Below are 26,040 nucleotides of genomic sequence, written 5' to 3' on the forward strand. Positions count from 1 at the left end.
GTTTTTAAAATATATAAGAGATATCCTGTGTATAAAATACAGAATTTAGTCGTATCTTTTTGAACTCTCACGAGATTATATGCGAAACATTATATGCAAAAAATGAAAATAAGAATCCAAAATTTTCTACAATTAAAAAAAAAGTATATTCACATTTTTGCACGGCACGTTTAAGGAGAACGCAGATGTTTTACACCGTTGACGTAAGTTGTAGAAGCAATACCCTGCGTGATATTGTGGCGTATATTTTTTTTCCTCGACGATGGATGTTATCAGAATCACTAACTAGATCGCATGCGTGCGCCACAAGATAACGCGGTCGTGCGCTCGAAGGAAAAGCTTCATTTTTAATTAACTGAAATAGAAGTTCACACAGGCACGAGCTCTTACGTAATAATAATATGCGGTAATGCTACAGCCTGCACATGTGAAAGCATAACGCGTTATTAACATTGCTGATCGTTATTAGTTGGAAAGGCGGCATTAAGTTGACCTAAATAAGCTTCCGCAAATTGGTGCTGGCATTCTCGTTACGAAGTTACACTTTTAATGAAAGTAAAATATAAATAAATCTGATTCTCTCTTTCATATTTTTAAAGATAGCATGTATATATACGGATTATTATCCGTAATTTTCACAAGTATAGTTTGAAAATTATTCCGTGCAATTCCGCTGGTTGATACGTATAATGTAAAGTAGTGTTTTATTAATCTATATTTAGATTATTTACGATCATTCACTCGACTGTGAGTGTAATTTTGTATTTTCTGAATTGTACTTTACAATAAGTAAAAATATTATTATAAAGAGATTTATTCTAAATCTGGTAATTAACAATAACTGTCTATTTTATTAATTATGCGCAAAGTAGCGACACGTAGCTTTTCATTAGAATATAGTAACATAGTGACAGTAAATTTCATGAAAATATCATGAATATTTGTGTGTATGGAAAATACGAGCAAATTAAAATAGCAAAAATTCGTTAAAAAAGCGCCTTTATTTTTTTATATAATTTATATAATTAAATTATGTAAAAACGTGTAAAAAAGCGAAATGCACGCGAAAAGTGAAATAAAAATTTATTTTGGTTAATTAGAAAACTATATTTCTAGCCAAAAAAAAATTAATTGAATGAAAAGATATTTTGATAATACTTGTGATGCAATCATCTAATGATGCGATCATCATTCTCTGATGAATATTTTTATATTTTATTTACTACCTAAGAGAGAATCTTTGTTATGATATTATCTAATTATTACAAAGATAGAATAACAAGTATTATGGATGATTTATTTCTAATATATTTCAAAACATTTTTCGAAATGTTTTCGAAAATTAATTAACTCAATATAGTATAAGAGACAACTTGTTAAGACACACAACTCTTTTAATTAGGTCTAACAAGGCCACATAAATGTAGATATACTAGTATTTTACGTAATTTATATTATTAAGTTTGTCTATCTCTCTCTGTATCTATATCATTAATAATTATGTATTATTACTATATAATATCGTATAAATATAGAAAACTTAATTATAGAAACGTAAAAATTAAAATAAATCATATAACTTTTTGTGATTCATAAAATTGAATTTAAATAATTATATTAATTCTATTATTAAATCATGTATTAAAAAGTGTGTTTTATTTACATTTTATTTGAAAATATAAATAACTTCATACATAGATATTAGGAATTGTGATTATATATATATATATATATATATATATATATATATATATGTATGTATATATATACATATATATATGTATGTATTTGAAACTAATGCATCTATTAATTTTCAAAACAATTTCAATAATGATATATACGCAATGGGATTACTATTTTATTTTTAATTCTAAAGGTCCAAGGTACTTAAGATTTATTATACTGGACAAAGATGTCTCGAATTTATGCCATGATGAGAGTGGGAACGCATATTCGTTACCTACCTACCTCACGTTATCCATATATCTTCGAAAGATCCATTAGAAATGCTTTCCCTCTAATCCGACGACTTTCACGCAACGCGAAAATGTCGTCTCAGATTATCGTAACAGTGCTTAGTACAGATCTTAACATTTACTCACACATCTTCGTTGAATTTTCTGCCATCTTCAACGATTAGCTTAAGCATATTTCGGTGTCTGAGATTTCGTGCTACTTTGATAATTTGATTCATATGAATAATTACAACATGAAATAAAGATTTCAGATTGTGATGTTTCAGAGACCTGATTTTAACTTTATTAAAGAAAATTATATACGTGTTAAAGTTTCGAAATAACACATTTAATATTTAAATTCCTAAACATGACTTGCATGATTCCTAAACATGACTTGCAAAGAATAAAAGATAATAAATAATGTTATTATAGAAAGAATCTTCTAACATGCATATATTGTTATGTATACACGGAAATTTTGAGGAGAAATCAAAAATTAACTTTGTACTTTATCAACTTATTTATTAGAAGTTTGATTTTTATTAAAAGTAATTTTTTTCAAATCCATTCTTCATTAGTTATAATATATATAAGGTAGATTATAATAATCATTATAAGCACTAATCATTATAAGCACTTCAACGACAGTTTTTTTATCAGGAACAGGGAATCGATATTGACTTGAAGGAAATTTGATGGTTTTATATATAGAGAGACTTAATTATGAAAATATTTATAATATCTAAAGAGCTTAGGCAAATTGAGTTTCCAAAATGTAAGCCACGAACGGCCTTATAATAATATCCTCATTACAGAGTTAATTTCACCCAAATTCTGCCTGAACAAGTCGATGCGAGCTTTAATCATTAAGGAATTGAATTTCAATAATTTATTGAAATTTTTGGTTAAGAAAAATAGGTTCAATTCATAATAAATAATCTATTATTAAAGGATTTTTTCAATAATGAATCATTTTCTATTATCCGAATTTTTAAGGAATGCAATAAGCAACAGATCAATTGCGTCAGATTAATAAAATATATAAAAATAATTTCAAGAAAGCACCAAAGATCATATAATCTCGACTAATCTTTGATGTTCTAGATCGAAAAGTGTAATAAAAATAATTTTTTGATACATATTATATTAAAATTTTACTAATCTATCGGTCAATCCCCTAGATTTAAACGGAAACATGCACTATATAGCGTTTAAATCTCCGGAGCTGCCTTCCATATCGCCGAGTCTTTCGTGTTTTCACACGGAATGAAATTAATTGAGCAAAAATTCCCACGACGCCCTCGATGACTGAGATGTATCGCGTTGCGTGAAAGTGAAACACTGACTAGCCACGTTATGAAAGGAGATAAAAGGTTCGCGGAGCAGGACCATCCCGCTGGAGTACAAACGGAAATGAGAGAAAGAGAGAGAGAGGAAGAGGCGGGTGAGCTTTTGAGATTCTCCCTCCCGCCATATTTTCTCCCCAATCCCTTTTCCCTCCACATTAAACAGCCACTTTGTCTACTCACTTTGGTCTCGCAGCGCAACACTTTCCATGATCTTCGTGCGTAGTCGGACTCGCGCTCTCTGTTGTTGTTTATATATCTGCGTGCGACTATAAGTACGGAGGACGCGCGCGGAGAGGGATGAAGAATACGGGATATAAAGAGACAGATGGAGAAAGAAAAAAAAAGAGAGATAGAAAAGAGAGAAAATGGGAGACTGAAGGAGAAGAAGAACGGCGTCTCGCGTTGGATTTCACCCTCGCGAGGGCACCGGGACGTGATTGTTCGGTGAGGGGGTGGAGACGGCGACGGCGACGGCGACGGTGGTGATTTTACGCGCGTTTCACAAGTCCGGGCACAACAATGACATGTGCACGCGACGACGGTCGGGACGATACTGCGCCCTATTGGACGGCCCTGCGCAAATATAATGGCGCCCCTCTCCTGCGGTGCGTCCACCCCATCCTCGACGTCGGCGTCGGTGCCGCACCACTACCCCGATCCGAGAGGGTGTATGCGTCCTCTCCCCTTGGTGGTGCTAGTCGTCTCTTCTTCCTATCCTTTTATCTTGCGTCCTCCACCGCCCTCGTCTGTCCGCCGCGACGACCACCCTTTAACTCCCCCGGCGTCCTCGTGGGCACGTCATCCTCGCCTCGACCATCCTCGCCGTTCTCTTCCTCGTCGTTGTCCTCCTTTTTCTCTTACCGTCGTGGTCACCGCGCGACCCTCCGGGTATCCGAGATGCTCCCCAACGTTTTCTACAACGCGCGACACGGGTGCAACGGCGCGCTTCCGGTGCACATCGATGGCTACTTCCGCTCACGCTCAAAGGACTCGATGCGACGCGGAAGGCTCGTTCCTCGCGAGCGCGCCTTGCACGCTTCTCTCTTGCCTCCCTCTTTTCACCCTCATCCCACTCCGTTCACCCTTCTGTGCTCGCCGCGGAGGTAATCGCGTGCAGTTGAAGTTACGCTCGCGAGCACATTGCTCGAGATAAACGCGCGCCCGTTAGCTCTCTCCTCCTCCCCGCTGGAGGACTGCATTTTTGCCGGATGAACGAATTTTAATTGCATGACTGGCTTTCAGGAGCGCTTAGAATAACCAACGCGCGCGACCCTTTCGGTTTCACACGGCCCGTGTTAGGGGAACAACGTCCTGAAAATTCTTAGCATATTTTAAGGATGTTCACTCTGGGACGACGAAAGTATATTTTAAGGATCCTCACCGAGCGACAAGGGCATATTTTAAGGTATTCTCGACACGCGAACGACTTTAAAACGACTTTTCGCAACTCCCATCTCGGTTATTTTATTACTTTATTTACAACATCAATTTATTCGCGTATTAATTTTTTTTCGCCTATTTATTTTTATATAGTGATAAAAAAATTTTGTTTATCATCGCATTTCAGAATGTGTATTAATTTGTAAATTTATTAAATATAAGAGGCGGCGATTGTTGAGTGTGTGTTTGCGCTTTAAAATATGCTCTGCTAATTTCGATAAACATTTCGAACATGCTCGAAATATTTACATCCATCTATTAATGCAAAATATGTATCTTCTAATATATATTAATTTTTCTAGTATATATTAATTAATATAAGCAACACTTAAAATTTATCTAAAAGTCTTGTAAAGAGATTAAGATAATAAAAGGTTCAATTTATTCGGCATTTTTACATATTAAAATTAGTCGAAGTAGTTCACAGGACCGTAAAATTTGTGGCCACTTTAAAAGGGCTTACTTTGCAACATATTCCAAGTTTTTGCTTATTTTAGCTTCAACATTATTCACCACATCGCGCGAATAGAATGAAAAGAGAAAATGTGAAATATTAATAAAGAGTGACGTAAAAAGGGTACACTATGTTGCTGAGCATAATAAAACCAACGCGTAACATTTGGCTCTTTTTAATACACATGTGTATTCATTGTGTCGACCAACTACGATATAATTTTTTTTTAAATTTTAATGTAAGATAATTTTAGTTTCATGACAGATAGAAATCAATTTACTTAATAATTATAATTATTATGATAATTAAATATATAATTACATATAATTAAAAATTATTTTACATAGTAGATATAAATCAGAAGCGAATACAATGTTTAAATGTATCAGTATATTTTAGCATAAAGTTTAGACTTTTCTTTTCCTGCAAAATAACACTGCAGACTTTAAATCAGACATTTTACTCGCGGAAAGAGTACGCTACATTATTATTTATAACATCTCTGTGTTTTGTCCAACGGTTTAGTTCGTCGTGCAGTTGAAAACGACTCATCTGGGAAATGACTTGTAAAGTCATAATTTTGTTAGTCTCGTACATAATTGTTCCATCTTGAGACATATTTAAAAGCAGATATAAACGCGTGTTAAATATATTTTATCGCGTCGCATGTGATTTTACTATATTTTATTCGCGCGTTCGATTCTCCCGGATGAAAGAGACCCTTTGGGTCGCGAAATCAAGTTCCCGGAGTTGCAAGTCGATCCGGTGGAGTATATAACGCGGAAGTAATCTGCTTTGAACGCGGCGACGAAAATGTTTGTCATACACCACCGCTGATCACTGCGGCGCGCACAAATAATAAACCTTATCGGTCCACCGGGATATCACGAATAAATCTTGAAACTCGATTTCCTCTCTCCTGAGTAACAACACATCGCACGGGTTATCGCGCGACGTTTCCATACGGAGCAGCATGACCGATCTCTGGCATTTCCCATTTTCGCTCGTCGCCAAAGGGACGTAAATCGATACCGTGTCTGGACCGATAAAACTTACGATTGGCGTGTGATTGTTTTGAAAAAAGCTTATATTATATAAGCATCGGAGATGCTTGATTAAAATAAGCATCGGAGTTTAATACAGAGCGGCTTAGGCTTTTTCTCCTTAATAGAGATGAAGAGAGAAACACGAGAGAAGGACACATATCTTAACAAGGATTTTGAAACTTTATTTCTAATTGATATATACGTAATATCATAATAACCACAAAAAATTTGTTAATGTAATCTAACAATTAAGCTATTATAATAATTTTGTTTTAGTATATAATAATTCCAGAGAAAGATCATTTTTTTGAAATTGTGGGAAATAGAAGGAAAAAAGCGTTTTTCAATCGTAAGCTATTTTTTAATATATATTTAAAATATTAATCATATTCTTTATCAATTTAGCGAAAAATATGCATGGTATTTATGAATGCTTTTTTTCATATTTGATTTATTTCTATACAAAATTTTACATTTAAAACACAGTTATACATTGTATAATTTTGGTTATATGAAGAATACTTGTAATTAATTTTATTTCAATTAAATGTGATCAAAGCATCAAAAATATGGGAATAAATATCATCAGTTTATTTTAAAGTCCCGCTTATTATCTTAAATGACAGTTTATCTCTCACGAAATTGTTTTATATATTATACATCAATAAGTTCTTCAAAATTTTAACAAATTTATTGACTAATTTAGATAAACTTTCGTGAAATTGTCTCAACTTTTTCAAATAATATTTTTGTTATTTAAATTGAATAAAATTACGTTTACATCAAATATTTTGTATTTAGGTATCAGAGCTTTCCTTTTATTGCACTATCAAATTTTCGAAAAATAGAAATCATAAATACAACATCGATCGATATAAGTGAATTATCTTATCGGGAATTTTAACAAGCTCTCACGTACATTAAACAATCATTGTTAGCAGCGATCAAAAGTTCTTTATCGGTGTACCCGCGAGAGAAAGAGAGATTGTACATTCGCAGTTATTCTGTCCATGATAGAGGGTTGTTGCGGCATCTGTTGCGCGACTGTAAACGTATCGCGAGAAACTTTCGCCTTTGCAATCTCTCGATCCGTTGTCGTGTACTTCAATATAATTTGACTACATATACGAACCTTGACCCAAAAACGCTTTTCACGTGTCATCACCATTGTTTCGATCTATCACTGTGGTTTTGGACATTTATTATTTCGAACAACATTCGTACATATGTACATATAAATAGGATCAAGCATCTCTTTCTATCAAAATTGGAAAATGGACTTTCGAAGCTTCCTATACAGGGTGACCCATTTTAACTTAGGCAGCCAAATAACTCGAAAAATAAGCAAGATAGAGAAAAATGTTTTAGACAAAAGTTGTATGGTTTCGAGGGGGCCATAAGATGGTATCATTGGTTTGACCTTGAAGAGTCATTTGAAGGTCACGTGAAGGTCACTTCAATTTTTTTAAATGGAACATCCTATATATTTTTGTACATTCTTGTAGCTCATCTCGAGAGCTTTCCAAAACACTATAATTAAGTACATTTTCGTTAAGTACTTTTTGAGTTATGAGGCTTGAAATAATTTCTTAATTTTACATAAACCGTAAAATATCTTGTAAAATATTCATTTTTCGATTACCTTACCTTAATAGTTTTATGTACAAAATAATGAGAGGAATCAATTGGTGTAAAGAAAACACATAGTTGTTTCGAAGAAAAAATATGTAATTTGCAATTAACAATTCCATATTTTTTCTTAAAAACAACTATGTGTTTTCTTTACACCAATTGATTCCTCTCATTATTTTGTACATAAAAGTATTAAGGTAAGATAATCGAAAAATGAATATTTTACAAGATATTTTACGGTTTATGTAAAATTAAGAAATTATTTCAAGCATCATAACTCAAAAAGTACTTAACGGAAAGGTACTTAATTATAGTGTTTTGGAAAGCTCTCGAAATAAGCTACAAGAATGTACAAAAATATATAGGGTATTCCATTTAAAAAAATTGAAGTGACCTTCACGTGACCTTCAAATGACTCTTCAAGGTCAAACCAATGATACCATCTTATGGCCCCCTCGAAACCATACAACTTTTGTCTAAAACATTTTTCTCTATCTTGCTTATTTTTCGAGTTATTTGGCTGCCTAAGTTAAAATGGGTCACCCTGTATACGTATATAGATAAAAAAAATGTACTTGCATGTATTGCATTTCACAAAATATTTCTAACATAATATTTAATAATTTATTGAGATTAATTTATTGAGAAAATTTATTAGATTTTTCTCTCTCTCTATTTTATTAACGCAGATTAATAAATTATTGAAAAGAAATTTATAAATATATTTGTAGAATTTATACATTAAAGTACAGTAATGCAATAAATGTGTGTATCTGTGCGTATTGTATTTATATGGATGTGGACAATATCTGTGCGTGCAAATATAATATTATTCTGGACTTTGTTTATATATAGGTTCCTGCATAATAAGATGACATTTAATTAATACAGTAATTCGGTAAGTATTTTTCGATCGGTTTTAAATCAAACTTTAAATTAAATTGGTATAACATTAAATTGAAATTAATTTTTAATATACAATATTATTTTGATAAATATATGGAAATAGAGAGAGACTAATAAAAGCAAAGTGAGATGTGTGACGAATAAATGGGTGTCCTATTAATTAATAGGTAAATATATTAATAGATAAATATTATTTTGTATTTTATTTTTTAAAGCGCGTACACATAAGAAAATATTTATGATTTATATTCTGTATTTTTTTTACATGTAATGTTTTTTTCGACAGTCTTGCATTTGAAATATATTTTATGATATTTGTTTAATGTTATTCTGAAAAACTGTATTCATAAAATAACTAAAGGACATTTACTTTCTATTGGAATAAAAGTTATCGCTTTAACATTTAATAAATGCGAAGGTAATTATGCATAAAATGGGCCCACCCTCGTACATATATGTCATTGACATATGTTGTCAAGTTGATGTTCCTGATTAACATTCTGAAGGTTTTATCCGGCGGTCGTACTTTATTCAAAAGTTATGAACAATTAAAGTTCTAGAAGTATGGCGTGTAATTTGTGAAGAATGAATACATAAGATGTATAAAGAGTGACCGCAAAAATCACCTATTTTTGGTCCCGCGATATTGGAACTGAATTGTGTGCCAAATGATACCTTATGACAAGATATCAATCACAAAAAATTTTTAAGTTGAGGTGAGAATTGGTTCCAAAGATATGGGAAGTCGAAGTTATTAAAATTCATTAACGTTATGACAATTGTGTGGTTCCTTGGATATGGCCAATATCGTGGGATACATGTACCTAATCCTGATATTTGTAATATATCCATAACCATTTCCAAGGAACAAAATCAAGAAAACTAAATCTTAGTATGTGTTTTCACACATATTTGTGGATCGATTTACTTAACAAGAAAAAGAAATTAAAACATTTTTTAAATACATGGTCCGCCATATTAAATCGGCCATTATGAATTTTAAAAATCTGACTTCAAATTCATTGTCAGCAGCTAGCAAAACCCCCGGGTGCGAAGTTTTAAATTATCGGACTGAAAGAAAAATTCGTGCTTTAAAGCGTACGGGCTGACGAGTTAATGAATTTTGACTACTTTGACCTCCCATATCTCTGGAATCAATTCTCACCTCAACTTAAAAATTTTTTGTAATTGATGTCTTGTCATAAGGTATCATTTGACACACAATTCAGCTCCAATATCGCGGGACCAAAAATAGACGAAAAAACCACTGATTTTGCGGTCACTCTTTCAATGTGACTTTGATGTATTATGAAGGTCATGAATAGCAATCTTCTTTTTCTATATACAGGGTGACCCATTTTAACTTAGGCAGCCAAATAACTCGAAAAATAAGCAAGATAGAGAAAAATGTTTTAGACAAAAGTTGTATGGTTTCGAGGGGGCCATAAGATGGTATCATTGGTTTGACGTTGAAGAGTCATTTGAAGGTCACGTGAAGGTCACTTCAATTTTTTTAAATGGAATACCCTATATATTTTTATACATTCTTGTAGCTTATTTCGAGAGCTTTCCAAAACACTATAATTAAGTACCTTTCCGTTAAGTACTTTTTGAGTTATGATGCTTGAAATAATTTCTTAATTTTACATAAACCGTAAAATATCTTGTAAAATATTCATTTTTCGATTATCTTACCTTAATACTTTTATGTACAAAATAATGAGAGGAATCAATTGGTGTAAAGAAAACACATAGTTGTTTTTAAGAAAAAATATGGAATTGTTAATTGCAAATTACATATTTTTTCTTCGAAACAACTATGTGTTTTCTTTACACCAATTGATTCCTCTCATTATTTTGTACATAAAACTATTAAGGTAAGGTAATCGAAAAATGAATATTTTACAAGATATTTTACGGTTTATGTAAAATTAAGAAATTATTTCAAGCATCATAACTCAAAAAGTACTTAACGGAAAGGTACTTAATTATAGTGTTTTGGAAAGCTCTCGAAATAAGCTACAAGAATGTACAAAAATATATAGGGTATTCCATTTAAAAAAATTGAAGTGACCTTCACGTGACCTTCAAATGACTCTTCAAGGTCAAACCAATGATACCATCTTATGGCCCCCTCGAAACCATACAACTTTTGTCTAAAACATTTTTCTCTATCTTGCTTATTTTTCGAGTTATTTGGCTGCCTAAGTTAAAATGGGTCACCCTGTATAAAAATGAATGTTTGTTTGTTTGTGTCTTATAGGAAGCCACAGTTTAGCTCTAATCATATAGGTTGTTTCGGATGAAATGATCTATGAACTCCTGGGAAGGTTTTAGTCAACATTCCGTAATGATACGTGAAGCAGTGTTCCGTTACGATGCGTTTTTATCATTTTTTGAATGAGATTGCATACTTTCGGGTGCTGTTAAAAATGATTTGTTTAGTGTAAGATGACTTAAATGTGAATGGGAACCTCCAGATTTTTTGGTATATGGGTAACGTTGGAAAGGTTGTAGCCTCCAGAAGTGGAATATAGTTCCAGAACCGATGTCTGGACTGGAAAATGGTTCCTGGGAAGGGAATCTCTATTTTTTTGGTATATGTAATATTGGGTATTGTTGGGAAGGTGGTAACCTCAAGAAGTGAAATATAGTTCCAGAACCGATGTCTGGACTGGAAAATGGATCCTGGGAGGGGAATCTCAATTTTTTTGATATAAAATGACAATGATTTTTGAAACAAAATGACAACTAAGGTAGAAGTACAAGAAGTATATAAAAATGAATATTTGTTTGTTTGTCCCTTATGCATTCCTAAACCGATCATCCGATTGCGATGAAACTTTGAAAAAAATGAGCACAGAATTGTTATAACGAGTTCACTTTAAATTCGATTTTTGTAGGCGTAGCAGCGCGCGCAGGGTACAGCTAGTGAATAAGTAAAAATTAAATTAGGTCAATCAATAATTAGATTATCAATAATTATTCCACGTGTGTAATCAATTAATATTTATTCTGCGTTTAACGGATACATTTTGGACATTATATTGAAAAAAGCCTCAATTCTTTCGTTGAACGAGTATCGTCTTTTAAAAACAAATTCTGCCAAGTAATGAATGTAATGCTCTTCAACAATACCAAATCGAGGTATTGCTACTCGCATATCTCTCCACAAACGTTCTATGTTTTGTATGTGGACACCGGTTTGTGGATCCACAAAATTTCTGCTATGATTTACTGTGAAATGAGAATATCCATTGATGTTTAAATTGTTATATGCGCGCCAGGAATCGGAATGGATAATTGAACCGCGAGCAATTCGACGATATATGATGTCGAAAAGAGTGGTACTTGTGCGATCTTTAACAGGCACAATAAACATCTTCCCACTGACTCGCTCAATAGCACTAAACACCCACTGGCCTTTTATGATTCGTCCTTTATTATATTTCCGTTTTCCGACTTTTGCTTCATCAATCTCCACGATGACGTTTAACCCACCAAGCATTTCTTTATTAGTTATTATCCATTGTTGAAGTAACTAAAATTATCGTAACAAATTTAAAAAACTAAGATAATTATTCAGTTTAGCGGCCTCACCTCAAATATCAATAAATTAGAACTCAATCGAAGCGTTTTTGCATGAAATTGAAGAATACAGCAGAGAAAAGCGTCGTAAAAATGTGTACACACACACACACACACACACGGGGGGGGGGGTGCAAGGGGGGCATTCGGCCCCCCCTCCCGCACCCACCCCGCCGGGACGAATCATAAAAGGCCAGTGGGTGTTTAGTGCTATTAAGCGAGTCAGTGGGAAGATGTTTATTATGCCTGTTAAAGATCGCACAAGTACCACTCTTTTCGACATCATATATCGTCGAATTGCTCGCGGTTCAATTATCCATTCCGATTCCTGGCGCGCATATAACAATTTAAACATCAATGGATATTCTCATTTCACAGTAAATCATAGCAGAAATTTTGTGGATCCACAAACCGGTGTCCACATACAAAACATAGAACGTTTGTGGAGAGATATGCGAGTAGCAATACCTCGATTTGGTATTGTTGAAGAGCATTACATTAATACATCAAAGTCACATTGAAATTTATACATCTTATGTATTCATTCTTCACAAATTACACGCCATACTTCTAGAACTTTAATTGTTCGCAACTTTTGAATAAAGTACGACCGCCGGATAAAACCTTCAGAACGTTAATCAGGGACATCAACTTGACAACATATGTCAATGACATATATGTACGAGGGTGGGCCCATTTTATGCATAATTACCTTCTAATCAATAAACGTAAACAGACTTTTTATATCAATATATAAATAGAATCTCCTATTAAAATAATTTTATAATCGGAATATCGGTACAAGACAAATCAGTTTGCTTGTCATGCCTTTCTCCGATTGCTTCACGAAGAAGAGAGTACGGCATAATAGCTGCATAAGAGCAATATCTATCGGCATAACGTCAATAATAATACGGATGAAGTCATTTATAATAATAAAGCACTGTCGATGGTAATTGTTGATCGATGCAGCTTGTAATGTCTGAATTAAGCAACGCACCATGAATTTGTCGATGCTCCAAGACGTAACCTATATCATTTCGTGGCTCTATCTCTACGGATTATGCGTCTCTCCACCAACGCGATTTCCGTCTCTGTATTCGGAATTGTACGCGTTAATAATTGCATGATTATCGAGAATTCATACAATGCGACAAGAAATGTGGATTCGAGAAGCCGATTGTTTCGCCGTTGGTGTTATAAACCGTTCCCCCGTCTTGGCAAATCTTTATTGTTACTTCCTTCAGTTTTCGCTGTGTGCCCCATATTCTGCGTCGTCTCAGGGGAGGACGGTCGGTGTCGCGCGCAGTTTTGATCTCGATGGAGCGATTTCGTCGCCACATAATACGCGGCCGCGTTACGCGTTCTATAAACGGGATACTTTTCTGGAAACTTTCCACTATAGAGTCGCACAGGGCGCGACGAAACACGCCGGATAAATGAAAGGGCTCGTTCTTCGTATCGATCTACCCCGTTATAACGCTTCGTTTCCGCAGATTCTACTCGATGTTGTGCCATTTCGCTCGCAATCGACTCGCACGCCACTTTGCAAAGTACACTGAGAAAAAGGAATTGTTGAATTAAATAAATAACTTTAGTTGACTTCTATTTTGTTAATTCAATGCTAAAATTGTCTAAATAACAAAAAATGTGTTTTAATTAACAAAATGAGTGATTGAGACACTTGAATCAATTAGTTGAATGGGTATAGTTGCATGAACACCATTATGTGTTACTGGAACTAAAAAGATATGTTGAATGAACTGAATCAAAATCTGAGTAACTGCACATATTGTTAAACTAAAAAATTTGGAAAAACAATTTTGATGGTTTGAAACAATCAAATATTCCATTTTATTAATCTTGTTCGCATGTTACGATGAACTAAATCTTCAGTTAGATACAAGATATATTACAACTAATAGTCTGAACTTGATGTAACGAAATAATGATTTGAGAGAAATCATAAAACAATTAAATACAATTTATACATTTAGTTAATTGAATCAATTATTGTATTGAATTTTCTCGACATTGTTGTTTCATTTCAAGACCAAAATTAATTGAATTAAATACGATAATATTCATATACTTCCACGAGCTTCACGCCTCGCCTCTAGATGGCGAAAAGGAAAACGCCTAACCCGAAAGTGACATTCATCTAAGACAGTAATATAAGGCCGCGACACAGGTCCCACGAATCACGGCTTATCGATTAAAGAGCGATATTATAGCCGCATCTCCTATAGCTTTTGCAAGGAGCTCCAGAGCTCCATGTAATTAAGCAAACGGTTAATTTTTTTTTAATTCCATCATATATGTATCTATATACAGAGAACATTAAATCGATCAAGTTTTTGAGAAATGACATTAAAATAAAAATTTAGTAGTTAGCTAACTTGACGAAAAATTATTCTGTTTTTAATGGATATATTGTCATAAGGATTATATATTCGCTCAGAACATTGAAACATATACACAGAAGAACAACTCATTTACTTCGCCCAAACAGATTTCTAGTTCTCACTATATCTATTTCAGTTGATCTAAAATAATATTTAGTTCAATTAACTACTTTTCATTATTTCAAACAATTATGTAATCTTATTATTCGGCCTGTATATGCTGTTGGCAGCCCGTGACCGCCGGATTTAGTTAATTCAACAAAATTTTCAATGTTTTTACAAAATTTTTTTCTCAGTGTACTTACGAGAGATTTATTATCTTATTGATATGCTAATATATTTTCACGCTTAAAGAAAAATACTACTACTATGCCTAAAAAACGCGAAAGCTGTCTATTTATTCGTTACTGATCGCAAATAGACTTCAAGAACATTTTTTGTTATATCGATTAAGAATTCTGCTGTTTAAGTCATTACTAAGGATAAAATTAACGAAATATCAAAGGACACGTTAACTGAATACAAGAAATTATTTTTCCGCTAGTATCGATATTAATTTATCTAATAATTTTTATAACTCTTAAAGGATATTGATGTATCTGAAAGTGATTTTTATAACAGCATCTTACTGCAGTCTTGTTAGGACATTTATACATTTCAGTCATGTATGTTTCCGTAAAGCATTTTTTTCAATTGCAAATTGAACTCGTGAGAATGTAAGGAAATGTTTGAAATGTCGCTCTCTGGATTGGTCTTTGAAGATGAACCGAATAAGGAATCAATGTATACCGAAACGGGGAAGGAAAGGGAGACCAAAGTGACGATAAATAATGCAGCAGCTTCGTTTTCTGCTCTAGTTATTAAGCAAACTATTCATGCATTCTGAATGCATTGCCAGATACAGCTTGTTTTTCATTTTGCGGATTATTTCAAGTATGAGAAAATGAATTACGAAAAATATGTGTTTATTTAAAGCACTAAACTTTCTTAAACATTTTATTTAATATAATTATGTTTAATCTTTCATAAATTTTATTAAATTCGTTATATTTATGATTTATTTTAATGATTTATAAATGAAATTTAAATAGTAACGAATTTTAATAAAGGAATATATATTTAAAGGACTCTAAAAATTTCTTAAAAGATTCTTTTTCTATTTTTTGGAGAATTTTATATTATTTTGAGAAAAATTAATAAAATCGATCACGAATACATCGCGAATAATTTCTTAATAATTTCTTATAATTTAAAATTATAAACTGTTAAATTAAAAAAGGTCATTAATTCGAATAAGAAAGTGAGAAACTTAGTTTTGATTATATTTACTTTGTGAAAAAGTTGAACGATTTAAAAGTTTTATCGTTTCTCAAACAGGGAGTCGGACGCTATTTAAACAAAACAATCGGCAAGACCTCGTTTCTCTCGGCATGCCACTTCAAAATGCAGAAGTTTGTAATATCGAACTCGCGTTCGTACTACGAACAGCTTATAAACTTGATCTTTTCTTCGCCAAGTCGATGAGGGCTGGAAAATTGAACTGCACGGAAAATAATGAGCTTAAACAGCCCTTTATATCTACCCCTTTTAAATATTATTCTCGATATACTCGTAATCGATAAAAAACCTGCGCTTAAAAAAATTCAACCGTTTTTTTTATATATTATGCAGTATTTATTTTTTATTAGCAATTTCGATAAAATATGTTTACACTTGAAGTCTTTTTCAACAAATATAATATTATTATAAAACATAGTTATTTGTGCATTCTATTAATTAACGGATACTTTTATAGATAAATTGCCCATTATTGGAACAAATTAAAAATAAAGCAAAAGTTATTAATTTAATTAATAATTATAAATTGTATAAATTTGAATTAAATTAAGGTTGAATTTAATATAATTTAAGATTTTTTTTCTTAATATATCTGAATATTAAGAACTCTTGGAAATTTTTATACTAAGAAATTTCGCTGTATTAATTCATAGATACTTATTGTAAAAATGATGAGAAAGATAGAGAGAACGCTACTCTATATATGAGACGAAACTTACGCCAGATGTATCTATCGCGCTTTCTCGAGCGTAAGATCATATACAAGAGAGGCAATATACATATTTGCCATCATTGATTAATATGTGAGTGCCACAGATGCACTTTTCGGAGAGTTATCGTAAAATTGCAGTGACGAAAGTATGTGTTCTTGCTGTGCAAGGTAAGCAACAGACACTGTCGTCGGCCACGGAAATTATTCATAGCTCGGAGCAACGTAATATCTCACGAAGCTCGAGAGAACTTATCCATTTGTGTGTATTCTTCTTTAATATCGCGGAGTTTCTTGTGCTTCTGTGAAAATGCAAAGGCGCTAATGTTCACCGGAAATCGTGGATCCTACTTATTTTCACGCGCGACCTATATCCGTGCCGCCAAGTTTCTTGTTGTCAGTCTTTTTACTTCTATTTATTTCCTACTTTCTTCTCTTCAACCTCTTTCGAACAGCCGCAGAATGCCGGAAAAAGCTTCGCTCTTATTACTGAAATGGGAGTTGGGGTTTAATGATGATACTGCTTCGAAAATATCTGTCGTTATGCTAATATTTATCAACTGATGATCCATTCTGATAAAATATTCAACGCAGTCCATTTGAAAAACAAAAATGATGTTGAAATCTCGGAAATATTGAAAAAAATTGTGAAGATCACAGAATATCTCTCTTAAAATTTAATCTAAAACATTTTTTGAATAACCAGTATTCTCTCAAGAAGATATTCAAGTATATCAGTGAGATATTCTGGACATGATAATAAAAAGAACTGCGAAGAGAGAGAGAGAGATATATTAACATAAAATTTTATCAAAGGAATTGGAGTTATGAGGTTTCTTTGTAGCATTTCCTCTCTTTTATTTATTTCTTTTATTTTTTTATTATTATTTTGACTTTAAATCTATAATTCAGTATACATATTTGACATTCGTAAACTAAATGGATGAATGCATGCGAAATAGGGTGGGTGGCATGGATATAGATTATTCGTTATTGTATTCAATTTGTATTCACACAATATATTCATACAACACGTGTTACGCAAGATGGAATATTGTGGACTGGTAAGTCATTCGGTTTTCCGAGAAGCTCTGCGTTTTTATAACAAGGCGTCACGTGAAATCGTGGTGAAGGATATTCCCAACGAATAATGTAAGCGGGTTGCAAAGAGAGGAATCAAATTGTGTGTCATCGGCGAGATTAAACCTCGCAAAATGGAACGGCATCCTATTTTGCGATTGATATTTTGACGAGCGAATTATGCCAGATATTTCTTCTAATTTAAGGAATACAAATCTCCATCGAAAATACGTAATTTCTCCTTGCAATATTTATCAATAATTGTTCCTGAAATCTTGTATTTTTATAAAATTATATGTATTATCTCCCAGTTGCTAAGATAAAATATGTGATCCCAGGAAATTTCAAAAATGAAATTTTTTCGATAAAATAATATCTTATATACTAAAGAAACTATTTACGTTTAGATAATGGACTTGGTTAGAGGAGCGAGTGCGGTGTGTAAGTGTGGTTGTGAGACGGTGAGAGAGAGTGAGAGCATAGGCAGTAATAGGAAGCGTGGCGGGCGTCAGAGGGTTGGATAGGTAGAAGGAATAATAGAGAATCAGGATAGGATAATAACGGAAGTTGGAATCCCAGTAATATTATAGAAAGGAGTGTTAAAGGCAAAGGTGAGAGCGTGAGGTTAGGGTGCGAAGGGGGGGAAGGAGCTGCGGATGCGTTCCAAAAGAGAGCGAAATTTGCGTTGCGTAGACGGTGTAGGTGGCGGCACTAGGCGCGTTCGGCGAGCCAAACTGCTCGGGAATAGTTGAACGGGATTGGTTCTTAGAAGAACCAACCAATCAGCGCGGCGTTCGCTGAGCGAGTTCATTGGCGAGATAGATTGAGCATAGAGATGGACAGCGAATTGGCGAGCGGGATGGACGAGAGCGAATTGATGGCGGATGTAAATGGGGGCGCAGATAAGATGGTAGATAAGTCAGGAAGGAAAAAAACGGATAAAGAAGATCAGGTTACTCCAGAAGAAGAGAAAAGAGGTAAAGGAAGGCTTTCAAAGGAAGAACTGAGAATGAGGGAAAGAGCGAATTCGACCAGCATATTAGATTTTGTGAGAAGCGAAAAGGATATGGCATGTGAATTGAAGAAAGCTAAGAGGAAAAGAGAGGGGGAAGTACAGAATGGGAATGACATCTTTAAGAGAGACAACAAGACGATAAGATCGCCCCCAGTCTTGGACAAGCGATTAGTAGGAACCGGACCCGAGGGTGAGAAGAGAGAAGGGGATGTAGACAGGATGGTGCTGAAGAAGAATGAAGAGGACGGTTCGATGATGGCAATCTTGAGAGAGATAAATGCGGAGTTGAAGGATATGAAGATGGAGATGAAAGGGATGAAAGAGAGAATGAGCAAATTAGAGGAGGGTTGGACCATAAGAGAAAAAAGGTTGGAGGACAGAATGGATAAGTTAGAGGTGAGGCTACGGAAGATGGAACAATCAAAGGAAGACACAGTCGTGGACGAAAAGGGGGCCAAAATTGAAGAGATTGTAGGAAGGGTGACAGAGTTAGTAAAGAAGAGCGAAAGAAGCATAAGTGATAAGAGGGAAAGAAGAAATAAATTTGTAATTAGAGGATTGCAAAAGGAAGATAGTAGATGTATAAGGGAAACAGCAGAGACATTTCTGGAGAAGGAGTTTGGAGTTAAGGAGAAGGTGAAGAATATGCAAACATCAGGTAAGGAGGGAAAGGAGGTAATTGTTGTGGAAATGGACTGCTGGGATTCGAAGGAAATTGTAATGAAATCAAAGAGTAAGCTAGGGAGCAGAAAAATTTTCATCGATCATGACCTGTCGTTCGAGGAAAGGGAGGTGCAAAGATTGATAAGAGACCGCGCGCGGAAAGAAAAGATGGATGGAAAACGGGTTAAAATAGGATACAAGAAATTAGAAATACAAGGAAGGAAGTATGTGTGGAATGAAGAGGAGAACACGCTTATAGAAAAGAAAAATTTTTGAAGGGTAGCCAATTAAAGGATGAGTCGAGGAAAAAGGTAGATGAGGAAGAGGGTAAGAAGGACAATGGAAGATGGGAGAGAGAGAATAACAGGAGAAGAAGGGTTTTATTCTGGAATGTAGCCGGTTTAGAGAGACAGGACAAGGATTTTTGGAAGTATATAATAAGAAATGATTTTGTAGGTTTATGCGAGACATGGCTAGAGGAGAAAGGTTGGGATAGGATTAAGGACAAATTACCAGGGTCTCACGAGTGGGTGAACATAAAAGCGGGGAGGGAAAAGAAAAAAGGTAGGGCGATTGGCGGAATTTTGATAGGAGTAAAGAAAAGTTGGATTAGGGGTTACGATGTGGTAAAGACTGCAATGTTATTAGACGGCATTGCTCATACATGGCTTTCAGCAGACGGTACAATGCTGAATATTTTTACAATTTATAATAAAGGCCTGGTGAATGATTTAGAGACAACATTAAAGAATATTACTGAAAGGCATGAGCGAGAAGGAATAATCATAGGAGGCGATTTCAACATAAGGATAGGGGAGTTCGGAAGGGACAGACTGGCGGACTGTGATGTGGAAAGGAAAAGCAAGGACAAAGTAGTATGTAAGGGAGGTAGGCAGTTTACGGATATGATGGATGAAAGAGGCTGGTATATACTAAACGGTAGAACAATGGGGGACTGGGAAGGCGAATTTACTTATGTAGGTGCGAGAGGGAGTTCGGTAATCGACTATATTATTGTAAACGAATACATACATGACAAAGTGTTAGAATTTAAGGTAGACGACAGGGTGGACTCGGATCACTTACCCTTGGCAATGAAGATGGAGGGGACTGGAAGACAGGATGCAGAAGAAGGAGATGAAGAGTACGTGGAACTAAATACCGGGAGGAAAATAATAAACTGGGACAAGGAAGCGAGGAGACTATATTTCGAGAGAACGACGGAGCTAGGGAGCGTGGAGTGGCAAAAGTCGTGGCCGGTAGAAAAGAAATGGAGAAGAATAAAAGAGCTCATACATAGTGCACTGATTTATAAGGAGGTTAAAAAACCGAGGAGGAAAGAAATAGGGCATAAGGACTGGTGGAGCAGAAGTTGCACGAGGAAAAAAAGGGAGGTAAAAAGAAAGTACAAGAGATGGAAAAAGGGGAAAGGTAGAAGAGAAGACTTTATGGAAGGAAGGAGAGACTTTAGGGAGTTGTTAGAGAGGAGAAGGAAGGACAAAAGAGCGGAAGAAGAGGAGGAGTTGAGAAATTTGAGGAATGAAAAAGAGATTTGGAGGTTTATAAACAGGCGAAGAAAGAAGAAGGAATGGACGGAGAACAATATTCAAGGAGAAGAGTGGAGAAAGCATTTTATGAAGTTATTGGGAGGCACGGAGAAGGAGATAACAATGAAGGAGAACGGAACTGGGGGAAAGAAAGGTGAAGAAGGGGACGGTACAATTACTATGGAAATACGAGGTGAGAAACACGAAAGGTATGAGCAAGAAGAGGAGAGAGAGTTAGAGGAGGGGGAGATAGCGGACGCAGTAATGAGGATGAAATTAGGCAAAGCAGCTGGAATAGACGGAATCCCGATGGAAGCTTTGAGGTTTTGTGGTTCAGCGGTGAGGGGTTGTCTGGTGGACTTAATAAAACAGATATGGAAGGAAGGAACTATTCCATCGGAGTGGAAAATGAGCATAGTGGTTCCGCTGTATAAGAGAGGAGATAAAGAGAAGGCAGAAAACTACAGAGGAATTTCACTGCTGTGCTCAGCATATAAGGTGTATGCCGAAATTCTGGGGAATAGATTAAAAGAAGTTATAGAAGCGAAAGGAATGCTGCCTGAAAGTCAGGCGGGTTTCAGGAAGGGAAGATCTACTATGGACAACATCTTTATTCTGAACCACATTGTACAGAGGGAGAAAGTAAAGGAACGTGGAGATGTCAAGGTGTGTGCTCTTTTTATCGACTTGAAAGCCGCTTTCGACAAGGTAAAGAGGGGAAAATTATGGAAGATACTGGAACAAAAAGAGGTTGGCAGCGGCTTGTTAAACAGGATTAAAGGGTTGTATGAAGAAACGGAGACATCAGTCAGGACAAACAAGGGGATTACGAGAAGCTTCATCACGAAGATTGGTGTGAGGCAGGGTTGTGTTCTGAGTCCAGACCTGTTCAGTCTTTATATTGCGGATTTAGACGAGGCGTTAGAGAAGCGAAATATAGGTGGTATTGCATTGGGCATGTGCAGAGTATGGTCGTTAGCTTACGCCGATGACATGGTTCTACTGGCCAAGAATAAAGAGGCACTGGATGATATGATGGATACACTGAAAAGATTTTTGAAGGATAGGAAGCTAGAACTAAGTACAGAAAAAACAAAGGTCATGATTTTTAATAGTGGTGGTAAGTTAGATAGAAATTGGAAATGGGGTAAGGAAAGAATAGAGGAGGTGAAGACTTTCAAGTATTTGGGGTTCACGTTCAATAGAAAAGGGAATTACACGGACCATATGAAGGAAATGGGCAGGAAAGGAAGATTAGCAGTAAATAAGGTATGGGGCCTCGGCGAAAGGATATGTAAAGATGATTTTAAGAGGAGATGGACATTGTTTAATTATCTAGTCAAAAGTGTTATGGAATATGGGGTGGAAGTATGGGGATGGATGGAGAAAAGTGAATTAGAAAAGGTATGGCTGGACTACATCAGATGGACTTTTAGAATGGAATTCTGTACGCCGCGGTATATGATCTTGAGAGAGTTGGGCATAAAGAAATTAAAAATTGACTGGGGATTAAGAGCTATAAAGTATGAAAAGAGGAGCAGAGAGAGTAGTTCGAATAGGCTAATGGCGGCATGTTGGGAAGAAAAAGATAAAACGGAGATGATTTCGGGCAGGGGGAAGAAAGATCTATTCAGTAGTGAAAGGGAAAGTTATTTTAATAATTTGGGGTGGGGTCTTGAAGCGATAAGAACTGCAAGAAGGGAAGGTATCGAGATGCTCAGGGTAATAAGAGAAAGAGAACAAGATTTACAAGAACAAACTACTGACAGTAAGATTAGAAATGCGCGGTACAATATAAAATACAAGGAGCTGGGTATAGCGTGTAATAAGCCTAGATATTTATTAAATGTAAATATGGACAAGACAATGTCGGGTGACGGTATTAGAGCGTTGATAGGATTGAGGTGCGGTAATATGGAGGAAGCAAATAAATATTGGTTGGGGGAGGATGTAAAGAGCTGTGGATTTTGTAAACTGGGTAGGGATAATCTGGAACATTATGTAGGGGAATGCACGGTGATTGGCGATTGGTTTGTAAATTTGGGTAAGAGTTATAGGGAAAGACTAGATACATTATGTAACGATGAATTAGGAACAGAAAAAGGGAGGATACTAAAAAGACTCTGGAAAGAGAAGGAGAGGAAGCGGAGACAGGTTAGAACATAAGCGAACGCGAGCGAATGAAGTCTGTTAATAGCGGAGGTTTTGCAGTTTATATGGTGTGGATGGATGAGTGCTTAAGGTTTATTATAAACCAAGTTCCTTTTCTTGGCTATAAAGCTTGAAAATATTTATCTATCTATTTACGTTTAGATAATCAAAAGAATTAATTAAAATGCAAATTTTCGGAAACTTTTATATAAGAATTGAATTTCTACTTTGTATCTTAAATAGTAAACGAACAGTTTCTCATTTAGAGATTTAAGAGAGAAGCAAAACTAGATTTATTTGACTGCTTAAAATATCAAAGTAAAAATTAGATTGAAAATTAAGACTGAAAATAATATAATACAAAAATAAATTAATATTTTAAAAATATAATTAAAATCGAAAATTCTCTTTATCACTAAAAAGTTTCATATTTGCGTAATTGCATAACTTATATCAAGAAATTGAATCGGCTTAGAAATATATTGTTACGTCCCTGGTTCGGGTTGCGGTCGAGTCCGTCGTGGAACGAGAAGAAGTCCGTTGTCAAGAGGTTGTTGACAGCGGCGGCTGTCATTTTAGTCTGGAGCCAGCTGTCAGGCTGTGTGGACGCGTTTCTCTTGCGAGTCGATCCGTGTTATTATTATTGTGTATTTACGTTCTGAGTTACCGTTTGTGTTGTAATTGTGCAGTGCATTAAAGTTCATTAGTTTTCCTTAAGTGCTTGTTTATTTAGCGCGTCCCGCGAGCGGCCGATCTCTTTACCGCGCGACTTCGATATCTATCGAAGCCCCCGCCCCGGGCGTAACAATATAAAATGAATATAAAAAGAATATCTGTAATAAAATATAGAATATTAATAATATATAGAATATATAGAGGAAAAGAAATAATATAGAAATTAAATTAATGAAGAAATATATAATATCACTTTCTCTTGTATGTGAATATTTGCATCGATGCATATATGCATTTAATTACCGAAACTTCTCTAATCTGTATGTAGTTATTAATTATTCTCTTTAATTCTACATATTCGAACTTGAGTTCCTAACTACATATACTCGGCATCATATAAATTGCCTATCAATATTCAGTCAATTTCTTTGCAGAGATATTTTCAGTAGACTCTCACTCTCTTTACTCACTTGAAAAGAACAAAGCTCTTGAAGACGAACTGATTATGGAAAATCGATCAATCCATAAATATTCGAAAGTTATTGCAAATTTACCGTCTCTGCCATTTTACAAGTTGAAAAAAACCTATCGCGATATTCGTCATAGGTAGCTCTTTTCGTATAGACGTACTGAAATCTCAGAACGCAGGCAAACACGGTTGCGGCAGTTTTCAGCACCGTTGAGTTTACCCTGCTAACATCGAAGCCCGGATCGTTCCGGCGTAGTTTCGAAATGCGGCTACACACTGTGTTTGTACAGGGTTTGCATCGAGGATTATCTTTGGCTACGGCCTGTCCGAGAGGGAGGAGATAGGAGGTAACGATAAATCGTTGGAAACGTTTCCAGGAATGTCTCGAATGTCGTCGGTAATGGAAATCGGGAGATGAATCGAGACAGGAGACAATGCAGACGGCTCTGCATGCCTAGAACTTTATGACACATCGCGGGTTCGAATGCCGACCGGAAACCACGTGGGCGAGTTATTACGCCGGCGACTCAAACGTCGGCGTTGAACGTCATTAAAAGTGCGCCAAGCGTGTCGTCAATACGGATACCGTGTCGGCTACGATACGATTTAGGTCGAAAGTGACGTGAATACGCGATCTCGAAATTTAATTGTACGCCCTTGGATCTGTGATTCATCTTATGCGTGTTTCCGGTGAACATGAAATCCAACTTATAGCCGTGTGATATTGAAAGTTTCTAAGAAACTCGCTTTTTTCACTTAATATTGATCGGATGCGGCTCTCTGTTTTGTTTAATGCTTATAACGTATACAAAACATGCTTCGAAATGTCATTTTGACGAAATATTGCTTATACAGTCTCATAAATATACACGGTGAGTCATTTTAATCTATAATCCCAATTATCTCGTTGGCAAAGCATGACAGAGAAAAAATTTTCCCACAAAAGTTGTTTGTTTCTTTGGGGGCCATAAGATGGCACCATTGATTTGACCTTGAAGAGTCATTTGAAGGTCACGTGAAGGTCACCTTCAATTTCTTAAATGGAACCTACATTCTCTCATTACATATTCTTGTAGCTTATCTCGAGAGCTTTCCAAAACACTATAATTAAGTATTTTTCCCTCAAGTACTTATTGAGTTATGAGGCTTGAAATAATTTCTTAATTTTACATAAACCGTAAAATATCTTGTAAAATATTCATTTTTCGATTATCTTACCTTAATACTTTTACGTACAAAATAATGAGAGGAATCAACTGGTGTAAAGAAAACACATAGTTGTTTTGAAGAAAAAATATGTAATTTGCAATTAACAATTACATATTTTTTCTTAAAAACAACTGTGTGTTTTCTTTACACTAATTGATGCCTCTCATTATTTTGTACATAAAAGTATTAAGGTAAGATAATCGAAAAATGAATATTTTACAAGATATTTTACGGTTTATGTAAAATTAAGAAATTATTTCAAGCCTCATAACTCAATAAGTACTTGAGGGAAAAATACTTAATTATAGTGTTTTGGAAAGCTCTCGAGATGAGCTACAAGAATATGTAATGAGAAAATGTAGGTTCCATTTAAGAAATTGAAGGTAACCTTCACGTGACCTTCAAA

The 26,040-nt window shown here is 34.9% G+C and overlaps 1 protein-coding gene and 1 long non-coding RNA gene across 2 annotated transcripts in view; one reads left to right on the top strand and one right to left on the bottom strand.

Annotated features, from left to right (window-relative positions):
• Nucleotides 1–4,009, bottom strand: part of LOC145970285 (1-phosphatidylinositol 4,5-bisphosphate phosphodiesterase epsilon-1) — a 134,830-nt gene extending 130,821 nt beyond the window's left edge. The window contains exon 1 of the mRNA XM_083096890.1: nt 3,488–4,009. The gene's annotated coding sequence lies outside the window, so the exon portion shown is untranslated. The remainder of the gene's footprint in view (nt 1–3,487) is intronic.
• Nucleotides 1–26,040, top strand: part of LOC145970292 (uncharacterized) — a 95,660-nt gene that overhangs the window by 24,929 nt on the left and 44,691 nt on the right. The window lies entirely within an intron of this gene.

Source organism: Camponotus vicinus, unplaced genomic scaffold, assembly GCF_025532165.1.
Source record: "Camponotus vicinus isolate PSW18456_S1 unplaced genomic scaffold, iyCamVici1.0 SCAF_4, whole genome shotgun sequence".
NCBI classification, from domain to species: Eukaryota; Metazoa; Arthropoda; class Insecta; order Hymenoptera; family Formicidae; genus Camponotus; species Camponotus vicinus.